Source organism: Dipodomys spectabilis, unplaced genomic scaffold (genome assembly GCF_019054845.1).
Source record: "Dipodomys spectabilis isolate Male_0828 unplaced genomic scaffold, ASM1905484v1 ptg000457l, whole genome shotgun sequence".
Lineage (NCBI taxonomy): Eukaryota > Metazoa > Chordata > Mammalia > Rodentia > Heteromyidae > Dipodomys > Dipodomys spectabilis.
Window position 1 is genome coordinate 437,347 of NW_024871134.1, and position 26,626 is coordinate 463,972.

The window sequence follows — 26,626 nt, forward strand, 5'->3', positions numbered from 1 at the left end:
ATGGCAAAAACTCTAAACAAGGGCAGCCCTCTAGGAAGTGAGGACCTCTGGAAATTCAAGCGATACACATGGGATATGCTTTATGCAGGTGAGGGTAGATCTTGATGTAGTCAGAAAGCAGATACAGACAGCCCTGCGAAGTGCAGGTTCTGGGAATGTTTTGCATTTTGTACTGGTAAGATGTGAGAGTTGATGTTTGATTTCTGTCTTGTTAATGGAAGGGGAGATGGGGGGGGGGGGGACATGGCAGATGATAAAAGGTTTGAGGAATTGGGACAAATTAGGACCTGGTTACTCTGAACTTAAGGCTGAGGAGATTGTTTCCAGGGACAATACCTAAATCACACATGTGGCAGGTGTAGCTTTACAAATATCAGAGAAGAGGATATGGGACCAGATGAAAACAGCTCTATTGACATTAAAAAGATTTATTTCCTTCCATTTCCATCTCTTTGGGGACATCTGGGGCTTCTTGCTCATGTGGAGATGATGAATGTGAGTTGACTTTGGACTTGTTATCTTAGTGACATAACCCTTCATCCTTCTACCAACTGTCCACAGCATCCCATGTCTCAGCTATTTAGAAGCACAAGGCCAGCAGAATGTAGTCAGGCTTTCTCACCAGGCCCTTGGCTAACATATGACTCACCATAGATAACCCCACTGGGCTACTTAGGATTTCCTCTTCTGTCACGTCTATATGTATTCCTTCAGCGTTGGGAATACTCACAGGAAAATAGAAAACAATTCTCTGAGAAGAAAGGAAATTGAACCTAACTCTTGCCTTCTAGGGCTCAGGATTCAATGGCTATCAATGCTTGAAAATATCTCAGCTAGGAGTCTTTCCATCAGGCAGAACACAGGCTTATGGCCTGCAGGAGGGTTCGTTAACAAATGAAGGGTTTGTTGGGTTTGTTGCTCACAGTCTGGGGATGAATCACCTCAGGAAGTGGTCAGCACAAGGGCCCGGCAAACAAGTGGCTCTAGCTGGGTGTGTTGAGAAGTGGCTCCTGGAAGCTCCTGGGGCCTTGAGTTACACTATCTGCTACCTCTAGGCTCCCATACTCTTTACTTTGATGTAAATTCTTCTCTCTTATTTGAAAATTAATTTTTCGTTGGTGAAATACATGAGTAAGTTCTCCTAAAAATACAATGTGAAAGAACTACTTTTCTTTTGACTGTTCTCTGTAATTATACTCTTCCTCCTGTCCCAAGAGGATGCAACCAATAGCGTGTATGCCCCTAGATGGTTAAATTTGCCTGCTGTATTACGTAGAATTGGATTAGTTACACAAGATAGCAAAAAAATCCCAGAAAGACCACTCAGACAAAAGTCATGTAGAGGAGAAAGATGTATTGCCAACAGAGCTGACCAGGCCAAGTTCTCACAAGGGGGAGAAGAAAATGGTGCTGTTCAGATCCTTGAAGGACCATTTTATACAGTCGGGGTTGGAGGTGTTGTTTTACCTGAGGCTGGAGGTGGGAGATGCCTCACCTGCCTTGCCAGCACTGCCATCAAGGGCACAGCTTAGGTCTGGGAGGGGGAGTTTGCTGACTTACATTTCCCCCAATTTTTGGTTTAATATGTTTAGTACCGGGCAGAAAGTATGGGCAAAGGTCTTTTCTTCTGGAGTTACTTCCTGCTGAGAGGGGGTGAGATAGTCAATGGGGGAGGCAGGTACTGTACATGAAATTGACCAAGGTCATGATGGTTATGAAGGCGTTACTTGTCCAGAGCAGGTTCCTCAAGACTAGAGGAAGACTGAGTCCAATTTTTTTATCTATAGAGTCAGGGGTCCAGTTGGCTTGGAGGTATATGAAGGTCAATCAGGCCGGTGACAAATCCAGTGTGGACAACCATGAACCTGCATGGCTATGGGAGGAGAGAGAATTACTGAATAGGGTCCTTCCCACTTAGTAGAAAGCCTGGTGGAATAGAGGTGCCCGTGGCAAGTAGTTTTCTGAAATGTACATTAGGTCCCCAGCATTGATGGAGGGCCCGGAGGACAATGTAGGGGGCCTAGGGCTATATTGATCCCCATCTTTCCAGAGAAAAGTGTGCAGGTGCTGAAGGGGACAGCATTGGGGTAGGAGAGGGATGAAGGAGAGTCTAAAGCCTGAACTAGGGGAGGCAAAGGTGGGTGGCCATACATAACTTCAAAAGGACTTAATAGTAGAGGCTTTTTTTGGCAAGACCCTCAAGTGGAAAAGAGCCAAAGGTAAAAGCGTTAGCCGATCTAGATGCAGTTCAAGGGACAGATTGGTCAGAGTTTGCTTAAGGAAGCAAGTTCCACCTTCCCTGAGGACTGAGGGTGATAGGGAATATGAAAAGACCAGGAGATATTTAGAGACCTAGCCAATAGCTGGATCACAGAAGAGATGAATTCCAGGTCATTGTCCATCTGGGTGGACACAGGCCGGCCAAAGTGGGGAATTATTTCCTGTAAGAGATGGTGAGACACAGAGGAGGCTCTTTTGTTGGTGGTAGGAAACACCTCTATCCATCCTACTCAGGTGTCTACAAGCACCAGCAGGTACTTGTATTTGTGGATGGTTGGCATATGGAAAAAAATCTATTTCCCAATCCATTCCTGGGAAGTTACCTTGAGCCTGATGGGTTGGAAAGGGAGGTGGCCACACATTGGTGTTTGGGTTTGCCCTTTGGTATACTTTGCAGGTCTGTGACAGCTGCATGAGAAGTTGTGTGCCGGCCTGGGTTAGGGGAAGGCTTTGTTTTAGGAACTCTCCTAAGCTCCTGTATGGGGGTGGAGAAGATGGTAGAGGTATTTAAGGATATCTTGCCTAGAGGGAGGGGCAGAATCCTCTGTTATTGGTAGTGTTGATGCCCATTGTTTTGAAGATATCATAGCCTGTTTGGCAGTTTCATCGGCCAGGTTGTTTCCTTTAGTTATAACTGAGTCATCTGATTGGTGGCCCCTGCAATGAACTATGCCAATGGCCCAGGGGAGAAAAGAGGCTTTTAAGAGCTCAGTAATATATGAACCATTTATTACTGAGGTCCCTTTGGTTGTTAACAGGCCTCATTCCTTCCAAATAGCTGCATGAGAAAGGACGGTATGGAAAACATAGTTAGAGTCTGTGTATACCGTAGAGAATGTCTCAAGGCCAGGAGGAAGGCCTGTGTTAGGGCTACTAAGCTCAGCCTGTTGATTGGTGGTCTGGAGAGGCAGAGGACCAGACTCCACAATACCAGAGATTGACACAACAGCATATCCAGCCACCCATGAGCCCTCCCAGAGAAAGGAGCTGCCATCAGTAAACCAGGTAAAATGGGAATCCTTGAATGGCCCTTCACTAATGTGGTCTGGGGAAGGTAGCAGGTCCTCCAGAGTCTCCACACAGGAGTGTGCTGGTGAGGTCTTTGTATCTGGAATGGGTAATGGGGTGGAGGGGTTTGGTGGTGGGCAGGGCTGGAAGATAAGGGTGGAGTTCTCTACTAGTGACACCTGAAGGGAGAGAATACAGCTGGGAGCAGAGTTTATATCCCCTTACAGGCGAGTAACTCAGAGCGGTGATGGTGGGAGAGGATGGTTAGGGCTGCATCAAAGGCTAGCTTCTTTGACTTCTGTATTAAGACAGAAGAGGTGGCTAGGATGTGGAAGCAGGGAGCCCAGCCCCTAATGGTAGAGTCCAGACATTTTGACAAATAAATAACCAGCACAAATGAAGCTCTGATCTATTGACCTAAAACTCAGTTACATACAGAAAGAACAGGCATGAAAATTCTGGCAGCCTGAAAGCAGGGGGGTGTACTGAGGCCTATTGGAGCCTCTCAAAGAGAGAAATGAGAGAGAAGGGAGATCAACGGGGCTCCTTGGGTGACTCTCTACCTGCTTCAAATAAGGGGCAAGTTAGGAGGGAGTAGTTAGGGATCCAGGACCTGACGTAGCTGGCTAGACCCAAAATGGAGAGCAGCTCAGACTTAGTGGAGGGGGTAGGGTAGCTAGTAATCAGGTGTTTTCTGGGGATAGTAATGGCCTTGTGCGTGGGAGTTGAACTCCCAGATTAGTCCCAGATCACCGAACAACCTGTACTTTATTGGGTGAGACTCTGTATTCCCAGGAGGCCAGAAAGTTACAAAGTGTTACTGTATGGTTGTAACACAATAGCTTGGTGGGACTGCAGAGAAGGATATCATCCACATATTGGATAAGGGTGGATGGTTCTAAACTTAGTCTCTTCATTCCCTTGCTAGCGCTTGACCAAACAGATGGGTACTATCCCCGAACCCCTATGGCAACAGTCCAGGTGAGCTGAGCTGAGGTTTGGGTGACCAGGTCAGTCCACATAAAAGCAAAGAGGTCCTGGGAAGAGGGGGACAAAAAGGATAGTTTTAAAAAGGCATCTTTTAAGTCCAATACTGAGTAAAAGGCAACTGTAATAAGGATTGTGGAAAGCAGCATATAAGGGTTGGGCATAATAGGGTGAAAGGAGATAATGGCAGCATTTATAAGGCAAAGGTCCTGCACAAGGTGGAACGAGCCATTAGTTTTGCCTATTGGTAAGATGGGGATACTATGAGAGAGACAGTGGGATGTAATAGCCCTTTTCTCTGTGATTGTGTGTGTGTGCGTGTGCCTGAGTGTTTGTATAGCAATACTGAAATGTGAACTCAGTGAATTGGCATGATGCTTCTTTTTCTCTTAAAGGTGTTGCTCTGTGAACCAGCAAAGGATTTCCAGGTTCTAACCTTACTAATGCTTCCGCTAATTATTTCCTCTCTCTCATGTCCCTTCCCCATCTGGTTGTGGCCACACCTCCTCTTCCTCAGATATAATCTGTCTCCTCCATTAGCTTCACCTCTCTGCACACCTTACATCTGGTACAGCCTGGTGGTTGGATTGCCCCCAATAAACTCTCTTCTACCTGAATCATGTGGTGGTTTCCTTTCAACAGAACCCAGCCCTGTCCTGTGTCAAGAATAAAGAATGCCAGCCAGGCACCAGTGGCTCACGGCTGTCATCCTAACTACTCAGGAGGCTGAGATCTGGAAGATCACAGGTTCAAAGCCAGCTCAAGGCAGGAAAGTCTGTGAGACTCTGATCTCCAATGAAACCACCAGAAAATGGAAGTGGCGCCATATATGTGACTAGAACTCTAGCCTTGACCTGAAGAGCTCAGGGACAGTGGTCAGACCCAGAGTTCAAGCCCCATGACTGACCAAAAGCAAAAATCTTCCCACCTACTGTGGTGGCTGTAGGAGGAATGGGCATGGTTAAGTCTGGGGATTTTGAGGCTGGAGCCTCTTGAATGACCTAGAAGAGGCCTCAGGAACACCAGGAGCCTTCAACATACAACTTCACAGTAGGGAGACTTCATCTGTTTACCGCTAAACATCCCCCAACCCACAATTAACACAACATAGCTCAGTATCTACCCATAAGGAGTGTGCGTATTTTAATATGAAATAATTGCTATTCCAATCCCACCCTGGGTGTTCACCAAAACACCAATGGTTAAACCAAACAAGTCATATACCCAATACTCAACTTACATAGGAACCGATGGGTCCAGGCAATCTTCTGGTGGTTACAGGAAAATTTAAAAATAAAATAAAATTAAAAAGAGCCACCTGGCCTCACATTTCATGTAGAATCTACAGAAATGAAGGTATTCTTATAGTTTTAAAGGTTACCTTTTCTGTCTTAATGCTGAAACACTCAAGGACTCTGTCCTTGTGTTTCTGGGGGTTTTTCCAGACCTGAGCTTGTACTCAGGGCCTGGGAATCCTAAGACTCTGTGTTCAAGGCTAGAACCATATAAACCACAGCACCACTCCTGGGTTTCAGGTGACTAATGGGAGATCACAGTCTCCTGAGGCTGAGTTCAAACCCTTTCATGCTGAGTAGCAAGGATTAGTGGCAGGAGATGGGCTTTATTCTGATTTTTTTTTTGTCAGTCCTGGGGCTTGAACTCTGGGCCTGAGCTCTTCAGTTCAAGGCTGGCTCTCTACCACTTTGAAGAATATATGTGTGTATATATATGTGTATATATACATGCATACATGCATACACACATGCATACACATGCAAACACACATACACACACATACACACACACACATACACACATTCATACACACATATATACATACATACACATACCTGCATGCACACACATACATATATACATGTGTGTACATGTGCATACATATATACATTTATATTCATATACATACATATATGTACATATATACACATATACATATATACACATATATGTGTATATACATACATATATGTACATATATACACATATACATATATACACATATATGTGTGTATGTGTATTCATATATGTATACATATATGAATATGTGTATATGTATACACACATGCATACATATATGTGTATATGTGTATGTATATGCATGTATATATATGAGTATGTATGTATATGAATATGTATGTATATATATTCACATACACACACACATACCTACATATATACATATACATATATGTACACATACATACACACACACACACACACACACACACACACACACACACACACACACACATATATACATGTCGCCACTTCTGGTTTTCTAGTGGTTCAATTGGAGATAAGAGTCTCAGATTTTTTCTGCCCAGGCTGGGTTTGAACCAGGATCCTCCAGATCTCAGCCAGGCATGAGCCACCAGTGCCTGGCTTATTCTGAAATTTTTTTAAGAGAAAAAAAATATAGACTTAGTTTTCCATCATTCAATCGGAGTGGCTAATTCTGGGCCAGGGGACACTGATTCGAGTCTTTACAGTCAGAATCAGATGCTTGGGAATTGGTTTATTGAATCACTTAACTCATGATAGTACAAATTTCAGGAGAAAGGGAAGAAAAAACTGAATCAGGATGATGGTTTGCAGAAAAGGGGGAAAATGGTTGAAAGTTGAGGATGGGTTGTCATCCTAGAGCTGATTCCATTTGAATGAGAAAAATGGATGCGCATCTGTTCCTGAAGACAGTACCACCTGGGGAGCGGGGAGCAGAGAGGAATCAAATGCACCTGAGACACTGAATAGTGTCATAGTGCAGATTGCACATGGAAAACACAAGCAGCCCTAGAAGGAGACCATTGCCCAAGAGTCTGAGGGCCTTCCCTATCAAACTGAACCATATTGAACTAAACCAGCCAAGGTTTACCTCTCAGTTGGGAGAGTGGAGGGCAACATGTGTCAGTGTCTACTTACCCAGGGATGACGTCCTTACTCAGGACAATCATCTGTGACAAAGGGCAAAGAAGAAAAGAAACACAGGATCAGGGATGGATGTCAGACATCACCAAGCTTATTCACTAACACTTGAGTAACGTGCAATTGTGCATCCCGATGATGCTAAGCAAGAAGCTTCTAGAGTGGTCTCATGGCACAATTTCTCTACGATTTCTCTCTTTTTTTTTTTTTTGGTGTGTTGGGGTGGGAGGGCGGGAGGGGGGGAGGGTTGGGGAGGAGTAGGCCATAGGAAATCCAGGAACCAGGATTCCAGGACGCATTGGATAATGGAAGTCGGGATGTTCCTCTTCTTGGCCAACTTGGCCAGCTTCTTCTGCTATTTTGTCAGCCTCTGCCCTTTCCCTGCAGTAGTAATGGGAAGGAGGTCAGGGAAGGGTTTTCATCAAAACGCAGCTTCCATGTGATTTTTTTTGTTTTGTTTTTTTGTATGTTCCTCCCAGGTCGGTGTGCTGTATCTTGTATATATACTGCTCTAGCTTGGATAAGGGAAGGGAAAAAACAAAATGCTTAAATAGGGGTACAGGTTGACCCATTGTAACAATGAGATGTACAAGACACTTTACAATTTAAGTGGGGGAGATGGGGAGGTGGGTAGTATAGTTGTGGAAGTGGGAGGGAAGGGATAGTAGGGGAAAAACAGGAGGAGATAACAATGCTTGATAGGAAATATACTCATTACCTTGCTCATGTAACTATAACCCCTCTGTATAGTATTTTTACAATAAAAAACAAAAAAAAACAGAGCCTCCATGGGCTGGGAAGGTGGCTTGGTGGTAGAGTGTGCTTGCCTCACATGCATGAGACCCTAGGTTGTATTCCTCAGTATACCACATAAGCAGAAAAAGTCAGAAAAGGCACTGTGGCTCAAGTGGTAGAGACTAGCCTTGAGCTGAAGAGCTGAGAGACAGTGCTCAGGCCCAGAGTTCAAGCCCCACGACTGAAAAAAAAAATCCAGCCTAGATGATGATGCTTCCCACTGGGCTGTCTCCATTCAATGGCCTCCAATATTCCTCCCTGTCCCAAGAAATGCCAGGAAGAGCAAACTGGTCCCATACACACCCCTAGCAGTGACATTGGCCAGGTGGATGGATGGAAGTCAATGGATTAGCCAGGTTTTTGTGATGACGACTCTTCAAGCAAGGACCTGGACAGCTAATCATCTGCATTCTCAACACTGCCTCAGTGATCAAATGATAATGGAACAGAGTTACTTTTCTTTGTTGGTTATGGTTTTTATTTATTTTATTATTTACTTTTATTATTTATTATTTACTTATTTATTATTTTATTTTTTAATTTATGTTTTGGTTCCAGTCCTAGGGCTTGAACTAGGGGCCTGAGCTTTTGTTATTGTTGTTCAAGGCTAGTCTTCTACCACTTGAGCCACAGCTCCAGTTTGGGCTTTTTTTTTTTTTTGGTGGCTCATTGGAGTTAAAGAGTCTCATGGTCATCCTGCCCTGGACTGGCTTTGAATCACCATCCTGAGATCTCAACCTCCTGAATCACTAAGGTGACAGGCATGAGCCCCCATAGCCCATGTCCAGTTGAGATTTCCTGTATTGTCTCCATACTCCAGAGTTTCCTTTTATCCCCATCTTCATGACCAGCCACATTTCTGTGTGCTTGTCCTGGCCTCCCAAAAGGAGAGGACCAAATGATTTGAACTTTTACTTAACCATGTTAGCCTTGTTGCATCTGAAAATATAAAATCAAAACTGGAAATCACATCTTTATAATCCATCCAGCTAGGGATTCAATTTGATGCCCTCCTTGAGTAATGGACAGTATAAAACTCAAATGCTTGCTCAAAGCTCAAGATACCATGGGGATTGACAGTGTATTTGAGGGGCTCCCATTGGTGTGCACCTGCCGGGAAATTTACATTACGGTTCACTCTGTTGAGAACATGGTAGGCGAGCTCACTCCCTGACCCAAGAAAGGACGGAGTCTGCTTCAGTCAAATTAAATGAGAATTTGCCACGTGGGTCCCTAGCCAACAGCCCAATTATCCCTGCATGAGTGGCCCAGGCTACTACCCAAGGAGCTATTGGAATGAGATGAACTAAAGAAGTGTGTGACAGACAGGTCTTTCTCAAGAGATGTTTCTGGTGTTCAGAAAACCATTCTGCCTCCTCCACTCAGCAGCACAGAGCTAAGGTGATCAGCCATGGGCTGCTCTACCCCATCCCAGTCCAGCCCCCCTTTATCCTGAGGTGGGTAGATATCCCCCCCCACCCTCGCCCTTGTACAGACCTGCCACCAGGATCATGCATGTGATCTGCCCTTCCTCATCCACATTCTCATTGTAGAAGATGTCTTTGCTTCACAGGCTCAAAGGTGTTCATACCAGAGTCTACGATGGAAGAGGAAGAAGCCAGGGTCAGTCCACTTGAGTTCCCTCACCCCAGTTCATGTCCCCCTGGTCCCATGTGGAATAGATTGTTCTCTCCTCTCCTCCTGGATTAAGCTGGAGGTCAATAACTGTACCTAATCAATCCATCTCATGTACTCCCATGAAGTTCAAATACCTTGTTTTTTTTGGGGGGGGAGGGAGCCTCACAGACTAATTCTTGAGTTTTCCACACTCCCCAAAACACCATCCTAGGCTGAATCTATCTGAATCTGCGCTCCCACGTGTCACAGGCCAAACTGATAAAAATTCAGTAGGCTCAGGTGTGTTCTTCTATTGGCATTCTGACTTTTATATCAGAATTTCAGTAAATTAGAGCACTTTTCCTTCGATCATTGGGCTATCAGACCTCTAACAAACTTTCTTATGAAGTATATTCTAATTATCCTTAAATGACTGTACAGAGGGGTCAACAAAGCAGTTTTATGAACACAGTGCATCTACATATGGACGATAAATCACTTTTTTCCAATGAGATGTAATAACGCCTGACCAACTAGATTAAAGCATTTGTTGGACACACATCCCAATTTAAATTTATGGTAATATCCTTATGATGATTCATCAACCTCCCTCCCCCGCCCTACTCTATTGCATGGGAATTGATTTATACCACCACACAAAGAGAAGAAAAACCTATTACAATGAATACATGTGCAGATAACTTAGGAGTCAGGAGCTGGGGCTGATCACATCTGTATCGCCTGTTTATACAATTTTCAGATAAATGTTTTAATGCATCATGATTAAAAAACAAGTAAATAAATCAAGATAAAACCCATGGGATGGGGAATTGTGTCCCACCACCAAAACTATCCATGCCCTCTGCCCCCCCACACATACCCCCAATGTGGAGACACCCATCAAGATCTGATGTATTTGTCTGCTGCTCTCATAAATGGCAACTCCCATGTGTAACCACTCACAGGTCATTTTCAAAAGGACTGATAAAATATAATAATAAATATAAATAATAAAATGAATAAATAAAATAATGAAAAATGAAATAAAATTTTCTAGGAAGAACCAAGCACCTTGGAAGTAGAGCTTTTTTTTTTAAATTCCAGATAATCTCCTTCCCTACTCTTGGATGTTTCTAGAATTCAGAGCTATTGATGGAACACCTAAAATAGCCTCCATGAATCTCCAGGCTGTGTGTACATCCCTGCTTTGAGTCCAGTCTTCTGTCTACACCACGTTGCACTCACACTCTCCTACATAGACCCATTCTCCTTCAGCTTGCCCACAATGGTATATTTTTGGCACTCCCCAATTTGCCTGGAAGACAATAAAAACAACAGAACAACAGCCAAGTCCTTATTTCCTACCCATAAACTCCAGGAACATCTTCCAGACTTGTTGTGTAGCTGAGGAGGACATCAACCTGGGTAAATGCTTTGAATAACCCATTGTCCTCATTCTGATTCATCATGTTCTCTATCATTTTTGTGCAAGTCTTGGGGCTTGAACTCAGAACAAGAGTGCTCATCTTCAGGGCTTATGTTTTGCTCAAGGCTGGTGGTATAGCACTTGAATCACAGTTCCACTTTCTGCTTTTTGATAATGAAATTCCTAATGGATACTCTTGCCTAGGCTGGTTTCAGACCTCACTCTCTCAGATACCAACTTCCTGAGCAGCTGGGATTACAGGCATGTGCCACCACATGCTTGGCTGTTGGTTGCATGGTTTTGTGCTAGTGTCAAGGGAAGAGGATTCATCTAGAATACTCTTCCGGACAGTGAGCTCATACTATCCATTCATGGATGGAAACTAGCAATGATGTCCTTTTCTAAACATGTCCCTGTCTGTGTGAAGGATCAAATGTCCCAGACATGTGAGAAGTCAGACTGTCGATCAATCCTGGGGAGGTGTGGAGGTGGGGAGTGAGAGGGAAGGTTTTGCTTACTTGTTATAAAAGTTGACAGTCATAGATTTACCACCTGCGGGAGCCTCTGTCAGAGCAGGCCTCTCAAGGGTCTACCCCTCCTGGACCTTTTCTGGCTTGTCTGCCAAGATGGCCAAGGTGTGCCACTCACCAGTCACCTAGACAACCCATGTCCCATTGACACAAGGCCAGCACCCCTCCTGATTCCCCATTTCTCATCCTCACAACAGCTCCCTCTATCCCAGCACCAAAGAAGCCACTCCTGGCTGGGCAGGAGAAGAGGAGGCTGGGTCTTCCAATCCATGTGGAGTTCCACACCGTGACACCAGGATCCAGAGAGACACACGTGGGAACCATCGCATGTGGAAAGTAAGTTAGGGATTCCATGTAGGCATGACATGTGACCCAGTCTAAGTTATGATGCTGTTGCCTTAGCATTAAAGGGGACACCTTTGTCACAGGACAGGGAGTTGAAAGGTGCACAGGCATTTTTCTGATTATGAAGACACATTGAATCCATGTGCTATCAAACAGAATCTCTCGCACACACGCACATTCACACACACAGGCATGCAAGATGGACATGCCCATTCAGGGGTACCTCTGATGGCTGGACCCGAGAGCTTTGGCCAGCATAGGTCACACCAAACAACAGGACAAAGAGCAGAGCCTTCCTTATGTGGATGCTGCTGATGGTCCTTGTCCTGCAGAAGCTCAGAGCAAGGGCAGGTGTGGTGGAGAGGGTCTGAATGGATTCCCCAGGGGCGAGGGGAGCTTGTCTCTATGGCCTTGGTGGAACCCATAGAATCTTGTTCTGCAATCCAAGATGGCAGCCTCCCCCTCAATCCAATCATGGGATGACATCCAATCATCAACAAATTACCTATAAACACCAACAAGCAAAAACTTACATCAGAGGTCTACCATGCTTCTTAGATTACATTTCTTGCTGAAGTTAAAAAAAAAAAAAAAAAACAGGAAAAAGGCATTAATGGCCATTCTTATTCAGGAATATGGTCCTATTGATTTGTTCTTCCCATGCTATTCGTCCATCCTATGGCTGTTTATATAGAGAGGAAGAAACCAGTAGAACACTCTCAGAAAAGACAGAAAGTTTTCTGTCACAGCTATACAAAGGATCTGGGGTGATTTATGTATAAATTGGGTGGTCTGATTTCTCCAACTTGACTGATCACAGGGTTTTTTTTTGCATCAAATTTCTTCATGCAATAGATGGGTGTAACAGCAAACATCTTCCTGGTGGCCCAAGGCCCATTTATCTCAGTATTTCTTACCTTCTCATATGTCCCTTGATATCTAACTTAAAGAAAATAGTTGTACCACCCACTGCCAAATGTATCTTTTCTTTTTTTGCCAGTCCTGGGGCTTGAACTCAGGGCCCAGGCACTGTCCCTGAGCTCAAGGCTCTACCACTTGAGTCATAGCACCACTTCTGGATTTTTCTGTGTATGGTATACTAAGGAAACAAACCCAGGGCTTCATGCATGGTAGGCCAGCACTCTACCACTAAGCCTCGTTCCCAGCCCCTCCATTTATCATTTACAGATATTTTAAATATCTATCATTCCCATTGGAGGACTGGTAGCCAGGAGATAAAGCAAATTTGATGTCCATTCGCTTCTCAGAAACAGAAGCATGGACGTTTTCTTGAAATGTTCATGAGATGATGACTCTGTTCTGAGCTAATTCCTATGCTTGTTTTTCAGATGCTTTGGTTCTGAGCACAAAAATGAGTCATCCTTCACCCAGTGCCAATCCAGCTAGGATATTCTCATCCAATAAGACCTTTTTGGATTTTTTTTAGATGGCTGCCTAAAGTGTGCCAGACACACTAAGGATTCCTGGTGTCTTTGGGATGCCTCTGTCACCCCTGGAAAAGAGCAGTGTCCTTGGAAGTTGAGATAAGGTGAGCATCAGCCTTGAAATACTTCCTTCTTCATTCTTGCTTAATCCTATTTTCTGATTTACCCTTCCATGAAAATTTGCCATGTCCTTGTTGGAACAAAGGTTTTATATCTGTCTATATATCTGTATATGTATACATATATGTGAGTATATATGTATATATACACATTCATATATACATAAAACCTTATATATAAAGTCCTCAAGCCTGACCAAGTCTTCTCTTTCCATGATGGAGAGTCTCAGGTCCCAGACATACTCAGAACTAAGTCTCCTCAGTTTCTAAATTCAGTTATCCTCCATCCTTCAGTGGCTGTTGCCATTTTGTAGTTGACTCTTTCAGTACCATTTCACTGTCATCTCATGTGCCCTGCAGTATTGATGGAGCTCAAAGTCTGGAGTAGCATCCATAGCAAGGAAGTTTGTTATGACCTTGACTGTGATCCTCCAAGTAGAGACCATAGATCCACCTGGTTAGTTGTAGCTGGCCTGATAATAGACCTGGCTATGATCATACTCCCTGTTTCAAATAAACCCTACATCTGGAGTCATGCAGTGAGAACAATGGAGCCTATTACTGGCTCTACACTCAAAAATCAGACACATCCAAAAACAGAAAGATACTGAAAGTTCCTCATTTTCACCAAACCTAGAACCAGATCTGTCATACTGAGCAGGGAAAGGAGGGCTCCTAAAGATATTCTTGGTCCTGGAAACCCAGATTTATATGAAGGATGAATCATGTTCTCTTTGGGGACACTGCAGCACATGAGAACGGTTTCACAAAGCAGGTTTCACAACCTGATGGACAAGCAAAGCCCTAATCCTGTGGTAGGAAACTCAAGAGGCACACTGCAGCATTAATATAAAAATATCACATACGCCTGCAGAAATGTATTCTCTTTCAAAATAGCACAGCACATATAGCAAGCATATATGACACTCGGGAGCCCATGGAGGAGGAAATGGAGGCCTACAGAATGGAGCATCAGAGGCCAGATGACCCAATGGCCTCTTTCCAGAAGTAGGCACAGGTCATTCAGGATACAGTCCAACATGTTCCCACAGCTTCCCACTCATCATCATGAAAATTAAACAACAACAACCAAAACAAACAAACAAACAAAAACCCCTGATCTGTCCTTGCTGCCTAACTTTAATAAAGCTTTCAGAAATCTCAAAGTAATTTCATTCCTTTCCACAGAAAGAAACAAAGGATTGGAAGTAGTGCTGTGGAAAGCAGGCCTGGCACCCTATGGGGTGATGCCTGCTTATAATCCCAGTACTTTCAACCTTGGAGGAGGATTCGAAGTTCAAAGCCAGCCTGGGATACATAGGGGACCCCATCTCAAAAACAAACAATAAGGTTTATACTTGAAAAGCCAGAAATAAAATGTGAGATGTAGCTGTTATTACTAATATTTTAAAGGCAGATCACCATGTTCTAAAACCAGGGATAAATGCAGTTTTTTTTTTTTTTAGCAATAATTCTACTAAAATTGCAGTTAGTTCATAATTACTTGGTTTTTGCCTTCTGAGATTTTCTTGTTCTGAAACTAGAAACATTCTTAAATCTTTGATGCATCAAAAGGAAAGTGATAGAACAGGTAAATTACTTCTATCCCCTAAATCTGAAGTCATAAATTTGGTTTTCATTTGATTGGCAAGTTTGATTCTTACTACATTTCCTTTATCTGAAATCTGGAAATAAATTAGCCTTGAATGGAAAAGCAGCTGTCTTCTCATCCTTCAGTTGCATACATACATCAGGCAAAACACCAGGTATGCAGGGACATGCTTGAAGCCAGCAGGACAATCTGATCTAAGCCTGGCTGAAAACTTACCAAAAGCCCTCACCTCTCCATACATAATAGCTTTTGCCATAACCTCTGTCTTCATGCCCCATAAAAGCCTAACTCCAATCACCTCCTTGCACAACAACCTCCAATCCCAGGGGAAAGTTGCTGCCCCTTGCTGTTCCTCAATAAAGAGTCCTCACCTGTTGAGATGAGTCCTGTCTGTTCTTTCTCCTCCATTTTCCTCACACTTACTGGTTAGCACCAGGTCCTTACCATGTTGCCCCTGAGCTTGTAGACAGAAATCAAAAGATCTCTAGAATATCGTAGAGAACATCGCTTTTTGTTGGGGATATTTGGGGGGACATTAGGGCTTGAACTCAGCCTCCTGCTTAATAGGCAGAACTTGCTAAGCCTTGCCTCCAAAACAACAGATGGTGTTTCCCCTCCCCTCTGTTTGAATTTTCCCTATATGCACGCAATGTATAATGATCAAACTTGGGCTCCTCATCACCCTTCCTCTTCCCCCAAAGGACAATGTTTACAATACTATTGCTTTAATTATGAATGACTTTATGTAACTACAAGATTATACATTATCCAGTGCACCTCATCTTCCTAGCCAGCAGGTATCACTTTGTAAAATTTACAGAGCAAAACCTAGAGGTTCCTTGAACCTGAAGCCTCCTCTGAGAACAATGCAATATTGATACAGTGGGCAGAAAGTTGCTAAGTCCAAGGGGTCCAAACTACCAAAACCATGTAAGGGGTATCCTTTCAACTCAGTACATCAGTAGCAGGTAGAACAGCTGGGCCAATAATCTCACATACACTAGATACATATACCTGGTGTCTAGATTCCAACTAAAAGAACATGTACATTGCAATGCAAATTGTCATTCTTCAAGATAATCAAAATTGATGGCTCAACCAAAATTCGTGGCTTAACAGAAAGTCTGACACTGGTGTCTATTTTGTATCTTATCTTTTGTTAAAATGTGAATACTCACAAAAGAAAAAGAAAAATGCAGAGAAATATCTGCTTATTTTCCATGAATTGGCACATGAAGAACCTAAAGGTACATATAAGAGGCCTAGAGGTATCTCAATTCTAATCAAAGTCAGGAGAGCACTGACACTGAAAGAGGGAGAGCTGGGAAAGAAAGCTGGGAAAGAGAAAATAGCTAGAAAACAGAAAAGAGTGTCTGGGAAAGGTGGGAAAGAGAGCTAGGAAAGAGAAGGGAGCTGGGAAAGAGAAGGAAGAGCTGAGAAAGAGCTAGAAAATACCAGAAAGAGCATCTGGGCCTGGGCTAGGCCTTATCTAGGGTATGGGCGGAGAAAGGTGTGGCCACATCAAATTCAGATATGACCTCATCGGATGCAGATGTGACCTCTTCCAGGTAATGCAGGTACTGTGTGGAGACTTTGCTGCGAGGAGGGTGGAGTCTGCTAGCCATCCAAGAGAGGACCTTACATTCCAGCCTTTTAATAATCATGAAATAGGGCGCGGATTCTCTGGCTACTTCCTGCTGACAAGGGGCATCAACAATAGGGTAAAAGGCTAGAAATTGGTCCCCTCCCAGAGAAGGTGAAGAATGTAAAAAAAATATATAGAGAGAGACAGCACCTAACAGCCATTTTTGCTTCTGTACCTTTGCTTGCTAAAAACTGCTAAAACCTTGAGGAGTGGAGTGAAAGAGGCAGAAAACTGGACTGCCCTCAAAGTAGGCAAGCACCTCCTGAATTTATTAAAAGGTATGGAGTAACATTAATGCTTAATGTAATAGAAATTAGAAGTTATGATTACTAACCGCTCATTTTTGCTTCTGTACAAATTGCTTTGTGCTAGATGATTTTATAGTTTTTATAAGATTTTAACTGTGACTGGTTTTAGTTACTCAGTAGTGGAATGTCAGCCTGGGAGCCTAGAGTTGCTTAGTAAAAGACTTCAAAGGCTTTACAGCCTTGACCAAGGGCGCAAAGTCCTCAGAATTATCCCCCAAAGCTGCAACACCCCTCCCGGAGGCCAGGGCAGTAAGGCCCTAGGGAAGAAATATAATGTTTTGAGAAACCTAAGCAATTTTTGTTTAACACTCCATCTCAGTTCTCAGACTTGACTCGTGACCCACTTTAGCCCCAATGCTAGGAATTTATGACAGAAACCATGCACAATTCTTGGAGCCATAGATGGTGTTTGCTTAAGTCAGGTGTTAGCCCCCAAGTGGTGTTGCCCCCCAGCTACCTAGGACTAAGAGTTTCTAACCAACTGGTTCTTCAGAGCCCAGGATGAGACATGCCATGTGTTCTGTTGGTCCAGGTGTGACTTGTAACCGATTTTGGTCAAGCTATGGACCAACGACATTTTTCTGTAAAGGTCAACCAATCATTTGCTTAGCTTAGCTTGCTTTAAATATTAACCAATCATGTAGTTTCTTATGTAAAAGTTCCTTAAAGTTGTTTGTTCAATACTATAAAAATGTGCTGATTCTATGCTCAGGGCCTCTTAGCATCACCGGTTACCGTGTGCGCGGAGGACCAAGCTCGAGCTTGCAATAAACCAGCTCTTTGTTGCTTACATTGATCGTGGTCTCTGGTGGTCTTCTGGGGGTCCCCAAATTCTGTTATAACAAAGGCAGTGAGCAGCAGCTGTCCCTTGGTGGCGTGAGTCCTTAGATGAAGTCTGAAGAAGTCTCATGAGCATTGAGGGGCTGGAAAAAAAATACTAGAGAGCAAATAAATGGCAAGAGGAAGGACTTGGGGCTGAAAATGTTGGTAGAAATGTCCCTAGCTACTTCTGACATCTGGCTACCAGGTAGAGAAGTCAGGTAGAGAAGAATATAAATTCCTGTTCAGTTAATAGGTAGACAGGTATAGACATTGGATGGGCAGGCTTCTTACTTCTACTGACCTCCTGGCTCTGGTTAATTTTGAAAGGTCAGGCACAGAGTAGCTGATGTGACATTATCTCCTCTTACTCCTCTCCATGTTCCCTTGTTCCCCAGACTGGCTGAGTCTAGGTGCTCATTGCTGGGATGGCTTGTCCCAGTTGGTATTCAAGGAGGTTTGAAGTCACGGCCTGGGCACTGTCCCTGAGCACTTCTGCTCAAGGCTAGTGCTCTACCACGCTGAGTTACAGTACCACTTCCAGTGTTTGGCTGGTTAGAGATAAGAGTCTTGAGCCATGCTTTCAGCCTGGCTCTTTGCAGGTTAGCTGGGAGATGGAGTCTTAGGGATTTTTCAGCCCGGGTTGGCTCTGAACTGAAATCTTTGCCACAAAAGTCTTTTATTATTTCCAATTAAAGCAACAAGGAGATCAAGTAGAATAAGTAGAGCTTACCTGGTTCTTATCAAGAATTGACCAACAAGTATTCTAGAATGATAAAACTTCTTAGATGTGAGAATCTTAGCACAGATATCCCCAATATTTTAGAGTCATGTAGTCAGTACTAGAATACACAACACAAAACAAAAAAGGCAAAACTCAAAACCTAAAATTTTGACAACAATGTTTAGACATCTTTGCTAACAAAGCACATCAGCTAGTTGGGCCTCAGTTACCAGAGCCTGTGAAAAGAGCAACTTGTTAGCAAGGCACCTTAGAATAGCTGGATGGAGTAGTAAGCTTGGAAGGTTAAGGGCCAGATGGGGCCAAACTCTTAACCCACCATGTGGCCAAGATGGCGAACTCAAGATGGCAAATTTCTGGAAAAAAAATGCAAAGAAACCCTGAACAAATAGATCAAGCCGACATTGGCTAGCATTTGAGAGGGAACCTAGAGGGGGGTCCCCGGGACCCAGCCTGCATTGCACTCTTCAGGGCACAAGCCAAAAAGCTGTAGAAAAAAGGGTAGAAAGTTGGACATGAATGGCAGAGAGAGAGCAAAGAGAGCCTGAAATTAAACAGACTTCTGACCATTTACCATTGCAGTAGCAAAAACTGTACATCTGAGAATGGCATCAAAGGGGTTTCATGGCTCAGGCGTGATTCACAGCACCCCATTAAATGAGTAGGAAAGTCAGTCCGGTGAGTGAAGGAGAACTGATCAGGCAGAAGCGGTGTCCCAACTTTCCCCAGAGCCCTCTAGAGAGAAATGGCCAAGCCCCCAAAGCTAAGCGTCCTCAGCTTCAGAGGTGACCGGACTTTCAGCTAAAGGCTGCAGGAGCTCTGGCATGGCGCCACGTCTGAACAGAGACTGAGCAACAGAGAGCCGTAGAGAGTAGTTTCACTCACCAAAGTAGAGAAGTGGTGTGGACGTGGATGTGAAGGCAGCAATGGTATCGATGCGCTGTGTCCACAGCAGACAGATGGGTTCGAAAAAGGCCGTCAGAACTGTGGGTATTCCTCAGAGCAAAAAGGGAAAAACAAAGAAAAAAGAGGGGGGAAAAAAAAACCCGGAGAGGAATCCCACCTATCCTGACTTTAAGCCCTTTATCCGAGTCACAGCACCATTTATGTTAGGTTTTTAAAAAGAAGTAGCCGAGTAAGAACAGCAGCACGCACATGGTATTCAGGTAAGGGGTAGGTTTATTCATCGTTCTAGCTGGCACCAGGCCATCTTGGTCCTCCATGCGGTGGGGAAAGGCCTGGGAAAGAGCTGGGAAAGAGGGAGAGCGCACGCTGGGAAAGAGAGAGCATGCACACTGGGAAAGAGCACTGGGAAAAAGAAAATAGCTAGAAAAGAGAATAGAAAAGAGCTTCTGGGAAAGGTAGGAAAGAGCTAGGAAAGAAGGGAGCTGGGAAAGAGCAGAGAAAGAGCTGAGAAAGAGCTAGAAAAGAGCAGAGAGAGGTAAAATAAAATTAAAAAAACAAAAGAGATGCAGGGCTGGGAAGGTGGCTTGGTGGTAGAGTGCTTGCCTAGCATGCATGAGGCTCTGGGTTCAATTCCTCAGTACCACGTAAACAATAAAATTAAAAAAGATGCAGCCACATTTCAAAATACATGGTCAGAAAGACAGCTGTGTTCCTTAGTAGTGTGTACCAGATAGGGACATCATTGGACACAAAGCACTAGAGAAGGAAAAGGCTCTTAAGAGCAATGTCAAAACAGCCCAGGGGCTGGGAAGGTGGCTCAGTGGTAGAGTGCTTGCCTTGCATGCCTGAGGCCCTGGGTTTGATTCCTCAGCACCATATAAGCAAAAAGAAAAAAAGCCGGAAGTGGCACTGTGGCTCAAGTGGTAGAGCACTAGCCTTGAGCTGAAGAGCTGAGGGACAGCGGCCAGGCCCAGAGTTCAGGCCCCACGACCGGACCCAAAAAACAAAAAACAGCCCAACCTCAAAATAGCCCAAGTAGGACTGCTGGGACAGATGCCTGCCCAGGGTACGGTCTGATGGTGATGTGTCTTTATTACCTGTGACTTATGTCATGAGCCTAACATTTGCCAGTACTTGTAACTCCTCCTCAGTATAAGAGAATGCAACTCTTATCAGCAGGAAGCAGGCCAGCTATTCCTTCCACATGAACAATGTTTCACATGCAACATGTTTGCCAAAAATCTTAGTACACTTATAAGCATAGACATATACACAAAAGAAAAAATCACCTGCAACTATCCTCCTTGCAGTTGGATTTGTGGAGCACCACCTGGGAACACTAGGTTACTATTACCAACATAGTGTAGTAAACTCAGTGCTTATAAATGTAACAGTCAGGGCCCTGGAGGAAATGGCTTTAAGTAAGTGGGTTCAAACATCTTATTCAGTTAAGACAATCAACTTTGAGTTCCTCTCCTTCCTCAACCAAGGCCATGTGAAGCTGAATCCTGGCCGGCAAATCTCATGTTCTCTATCTCTGGTGAGTCAACAGCCACTCACACCACAGTGTCCCAACATCCCAGCAGTCCTATCTCCAGTCTTATTCTAGCCATCCCACAGTGATTTCCAGTAGCAACTGTGGCCATTTAAAATCTACCTACATCACCTTTGAAGTCCCAAGACCCCTTCTCAATGCCACAAGAAGCCCCTTAAGCTTGGCTTCAGCCACAACCAGCTCTAATCCCATTTCTACATGAGCATTCATTCAGGAAAACACCATTTTTTCTGCTGGACACAGTACTTTCTTCCTTCACTACATTCTTTCCTCATCATTCAAATCTTACCTTAGGAGTCATTTCTCCCAGACTTTTCCCATGGTTCAAAAGCAGTTCCAAGTACCACCTCCCTCCCCCCCCACACCTGAATGCTTTCACTACAGCTGAGTCTTATCAAAATATACTACACTAGTATTTTAATTTGCACAGTGCCCCAAATTGGTTTTACCAAGGGGAACAAACGCCTGGCACCAAGCATCACAATCTTTCACATTTGCACCTGATCTTTCAGTGGATAACAGAGCCATCCACATTTGTGGTGGCCAACAGTGTCAGCTCTGCTTGAGATTTCAGCATTCCTGGTATCCAAGGTTTGGATGTTCTAAGAAGACTGCTCTAAACGGCACTTTGATTCCAGCACTCAGGAATTAAGAATTATTTCCTGCAATACGCACTGCCATTGAAACTCATTCAACATGTACATGCTAGAATAAGACTGATGTGCAAACACCATGCTGCCTTCACCTAGGCAGTCTCCAAACCTTCTGGGGCAAGTGGGAGGCTCTCCCCTCACCAAACCTACAACCATCTCATTTTCTCCCCTGCTAGAGGAGGCCATTCAACTTGAGAAAATTACTAAGAAAATTACTAAGACTATCTGTCAAACAAAGGTACAATAAGGTTTCACTGAGATGTTCCTACATAGATGAATCCAAGAACTTTAAGAAAACACAACAATTCATGAAGGTTTTTGTGTAAGTGCTGGGGCTTCAAACTCTGGTCCTGGGCCCTAAGCTTTTGTGCTCAAGGTTTGTATTCTACCACTTGAGCCTCAGCTCTACTTTCAGTGTTATGTTTTGTTTTGGGTAATAAGTTGGAGATAAGGGTTTCAGACTTTCCTGCTCCTGCTGGATTCAAACCTCCATCTTCAGACCCAACTTCCTGAATAGCCAGGATTAAAGGCTTGGACCAGCCACATCCTGCAACTGAGGACTTCTGCAAGGGCACACCCTCTCAGAAGAGGAAGAGGAAGTAGAGGGGTGGGATCATCATGTCCTGCAGATAAAGGAAAGCAGCATGGCCTGGACTTCACTTGGTGCAGCTGCTGGAGGAAGGGGGTGAAGAGCGAGCAGGAGCAGGACGGGAGACAGGCTCCAGAAAGGACATGGAGACCAGACTCCCAAGGTAGACTACGGAGCCAGTGATGGAGTGAAACTTCCCATCATAGAGGCAGAGGTGAAGGCTGAGGCTGGAGGGCTCAGCCTCTTCTCAGCAGTGACTGTAAGGAACAGAGCAGGGCTCCATTCAATCCACCTCAGTTTCCTACTCCCTGCCAAAGATTTTTCCCTCCAACTGTAATCATGGCAATTTCATCTGAAGAAGTTTTGTTGATTGAAAAAAAGCTTCAAAAGTAGCAGGATGGAGCTCCATATCTCATGGCAGAAAGAATTGCCTATGCCCCTGAAGGCAAAGAATGGTTTATAGCCTCCCTTGCTGGCCCCGTGGGGGTCCTGGCCAGAAGCAGCACCATCTAAGGTTCATGGGGTACGCATCAGCATTCAGTCGGCCTGTGAGAATCAGGTGCAGGAGGTGGGCCTGATGGCACTGTGTCCTACCTGCAGCCATTGTCCATGTCCCAGAACCTGGCAAGCCTGGCCCAGTGCATCTTCAGCCAGGGTTCAGGCCCCAAAGAGGAGACTGCAGGGCCTGAGAGCAATCCTATGCACAACTCACTGGGCACCAGCGCTGACCCAGACAACCAGGAAAGGTTAGTAAAGTTTCAACCTATGGCCTTGGGACCCGGTGAGGAACAATTTGAGGAGTGCTCTGACAGAAATGCCTGTGCTCTATGATATCCTACATATAATTAGAGACAAAAAAAATTATGACTCTTGATCCATTCCTCCAAAACAGAATCCTCAGACATTGCAGCTGATCTCTAAAGCGAAGTCCCTTGCTGGAGAAACACCTATCCTCTTGAAGCAGGCAGTAAGACTGAATCAGTTACCGAAAACCAGGAGCATCAGCTACAAAGAGACTTCAACTCTGAGCTCTTGAGATTAAGGCAACACTGGAAACTTTTAAAAGTTGGAGATAAAATACTTGGAGATACGAGCTACAGAAGTGCAGGATCTCTTTCCCCATCATGGTACATTTGAGGTAATAAGGAACACAGATACTGATCTGGAGAAGATACCTGAAGACTATTGCCCCCTGGATGTCTAAATTCCCAGTGATTTACAGTGATCTGCATGCACCAAGGTTTCTATTGAGAAGCAGGCTCCAGACGTAGGTGATCTTGGCACAGCTCATCTCTTCTAGCGACCTCTACCCAAATCCAAAACAAGCTCCCCACATTGACAGACAAAATTAGAAGCAGCACCAATGTTCTCTTGTGTAAAGAATGTTTTTCACAGCTCTCTTGGGAAGTTGTTCAAGTTTAACCACAAATACCTCACATCGTGGTCAAAAACCAGATTATCTCTTCAGCCCTTCCCAGGTTTGCAGTTATCTTTTTATTTTGGGGGGGGGTCCAGTCGTGGGGCCTGAACTCTGGGCCTGGGTACTGTCCCTCAGCTCTTCAGCTCAAGGCTAGCGCTCTACCACTAGAGCCACAGCACCACTTCCAGCTTTTTTCTTTTTGCTCATATGGTGCTGAGGAATCGAACCTAGGGCCTCATGCATGCAAGGCAAGCACTCTTACCACTGAGCTACCTTCCCAGCCCCTTTGCAGTTATCTAATTCTTTGTGCCATTCCACAAATGTTAAGAAATCCCCCCAAATCAGCCATTGAGAAGCCAAGTGCAGAGGACCACATCTATGTTCTAGAGCATAACTTGCATCTGCTGATTAGAGAGTTTCATAAGAAATACCTTTTCCATCATGAAGATCCACCCAGCAAGTGTACCTTTTGGCCACAAAAGAACGAGACTTTCAGGTTCACAAGCTTTTGATAAAAATGAAATTAATTTATTACAGTCCAGTGAAAGGCTTCTGGAAAAAAAATAAGCAAAGCATATTTTTTCTGAGGAACAGAGTAGCTACAACCATTGACAGCTTGGCAATTGTGAAAATACTGTACAGAGGGGTTACAATTACATGGGCAAGATAATGAGTACATACAGGCTCATTGGTCCAGTACAAGTGATGTTTATGAATTCAGTGTAAAGGTGTTGATCACATCCCAGGGCTATAAACCAATATGCAAGTCCATTCAGCTGCAGTTAACATTGGAGTTGAGCAGATCCGAGTTTTACACAGAGATGGAAGGATGATCACACTGTCTCATCAGGAGCAGGAGCTACAGGATTTTCTTCTGTCTCAGATGTCTTAGCACCATGGGCACACAGCTCAGCAGCTGGCCAAGGTCATGGGCTGAGTTTCAGTAACCATGTGGGCCTGAGGCCCGTAGAGAGCATTGGCAATGCGTCCACCATAACCGTGGCCTCTGCAAATGGTGACTTATGCTATTTCAGTTCACAATGGGCCTGAGAGTAGCAGCAAAGTCCTGGTGCAGTTTCCATGGACCCAGAGCAAAGATGTTCCCAAGAGTGATGTGCCCCAGGACAGTAAGTGGAACCATTTCCATGGGCCCTTCAGAGGAGTACAGTGGAAGAAAATGGAAGGTTGAAACTTCCTTCATAAACTGGAGCTGCTCATGTCTGCACTCAGCCTTGTCTGCTCTGATTCTTCCATAAAGTGGACTGTAGAGGTTTGCAGGACAATTATAAGCACAACAAAGAAACGCCTTCCAAAGGATGTTTCATTGCTTTAGAAAAGTTTGAAACTTTTCACTTCGTTTTCTTTTTCTTTTTTTTTATTGTGAAAATACTGTACAGAGGGGTTACAATTACATGGGCAAGATAATGAGTACATATTTTTTGGTCGGTCGTGGGGCTTGAACTCTGGGCCTGGGCGCTGTCCCTCAGCTCTTCAGCTAAAGGCTAGTGCTCTACCACTTGAGCCACAGCACCACTTCCGGCTTTTTTCTTTTTGCTTATGTGGTGCTGAGGAATTGAACCCAGGGCCTCAGGCATGCAAGGCAAGCGCTCTACCACTGAGCCAACTTCCCAGCCCTATGAGTACATTTCTTACCAAGCATTGTAGCCTCCTCCTTTGTTTCCCCTTCCCATCCTCTCGCTACCCCCTACGCAATACTCCTCCCCACCCAAAGTTGTAAAGTTCGTTTTCGACATAAAAACTTGTACATCTCATCGTCACAATGGGCCCACCCGTATCCCTATTTAAACGATTTGTTTTTTCCCTTCCCCTCCACAAATAATACCAACATCAAATACAGTGAAAGTAGGGGTTATACCGTGGAGGAGGGATATACAAAGCAACAAAAAAATCTTATAAATATGTTAGAAACAACTGCATGAAAGAAAACATTTGAATACCTATCTTAGGGTTCATTTCACTTAACATCAACTTATCTGACCTTTTCTGCTTGACTCAGACATATATTGCATATAAGGGAAACCATGGGTCCTATGTTTCTTTGGGCCTGGCTTACTTCACTTAATATAATTTTTTCCAAGTCTTTCCATTTCCTAACAAATGGGGCAATGTTATTCTTTCTGATGGAAGCATAGAATTCCACTGTGTATATATACCACATTTTCTTGATACATTCATCTACTGAGGGGCATCTGGGTTGGTTCCATATCTTAGCTATGGTAAATAATGCTGCAATAAACATAGTTGTGCTGGTAGCTTTAGTGTGGTCTTGTTTGTGATCATTTGGGTAAATGCCCAAAAGTGGGATTGCTGGGTCATAGGGGAGCTCTATGTGGAATCTTTTGCAGAACCTCCATACTGCTTTCCAAAGTGGTTGAACAAGTTTACACTCCAACAATGCAGTAGGGTTCCTTTCTTTCCACCTCCCCTCCAGCATCTGTTATTAGAGTTCTTGATGATAGCCATTCTAATTGGGGTGAGGGGGTATCTCAATGTTGTTTTGATTTGCATTTCTTTTATGACTAAGGAGGTTGAGCATTTCTTTATGTGTCTATTGGCCATCCTTCTTCAGAAAGGTTTTTCTTAAGTCTTTAGCCCACTTATTTATTGGGCAGTTGTGAAATCTTTCACTTTGTAACTGACAAGTACTTTAAAATGCAGCACAATTGTAGATAAGCAGTATGGGAAAATATAAAATTGTACTTTTATGCAGTTAAACTGAGAATGTTATTAAAATTTGCTTTCAAATAGCCTTCTTTTGATGTTACCATTAATTAAAATATGTGATTAAAAATCTCACGTAAGTCAGGCACCTGTAAATTCATGCTTGTAATCCTAGCTTTGCAGGAAGATGAGCTCTGAAGATC

General features: G+C 44.0%; 1 pseudogene; it reads left to right on the top strand.

Annotated features, from left to right (window-relative positions):
- Positions 1–25,074, top strand: LOC122098085 (annotated as a pseudogene).
- The last annotated feature ends 1,552 nt before the right edge of the window (positions 25,075–26,626 follow it).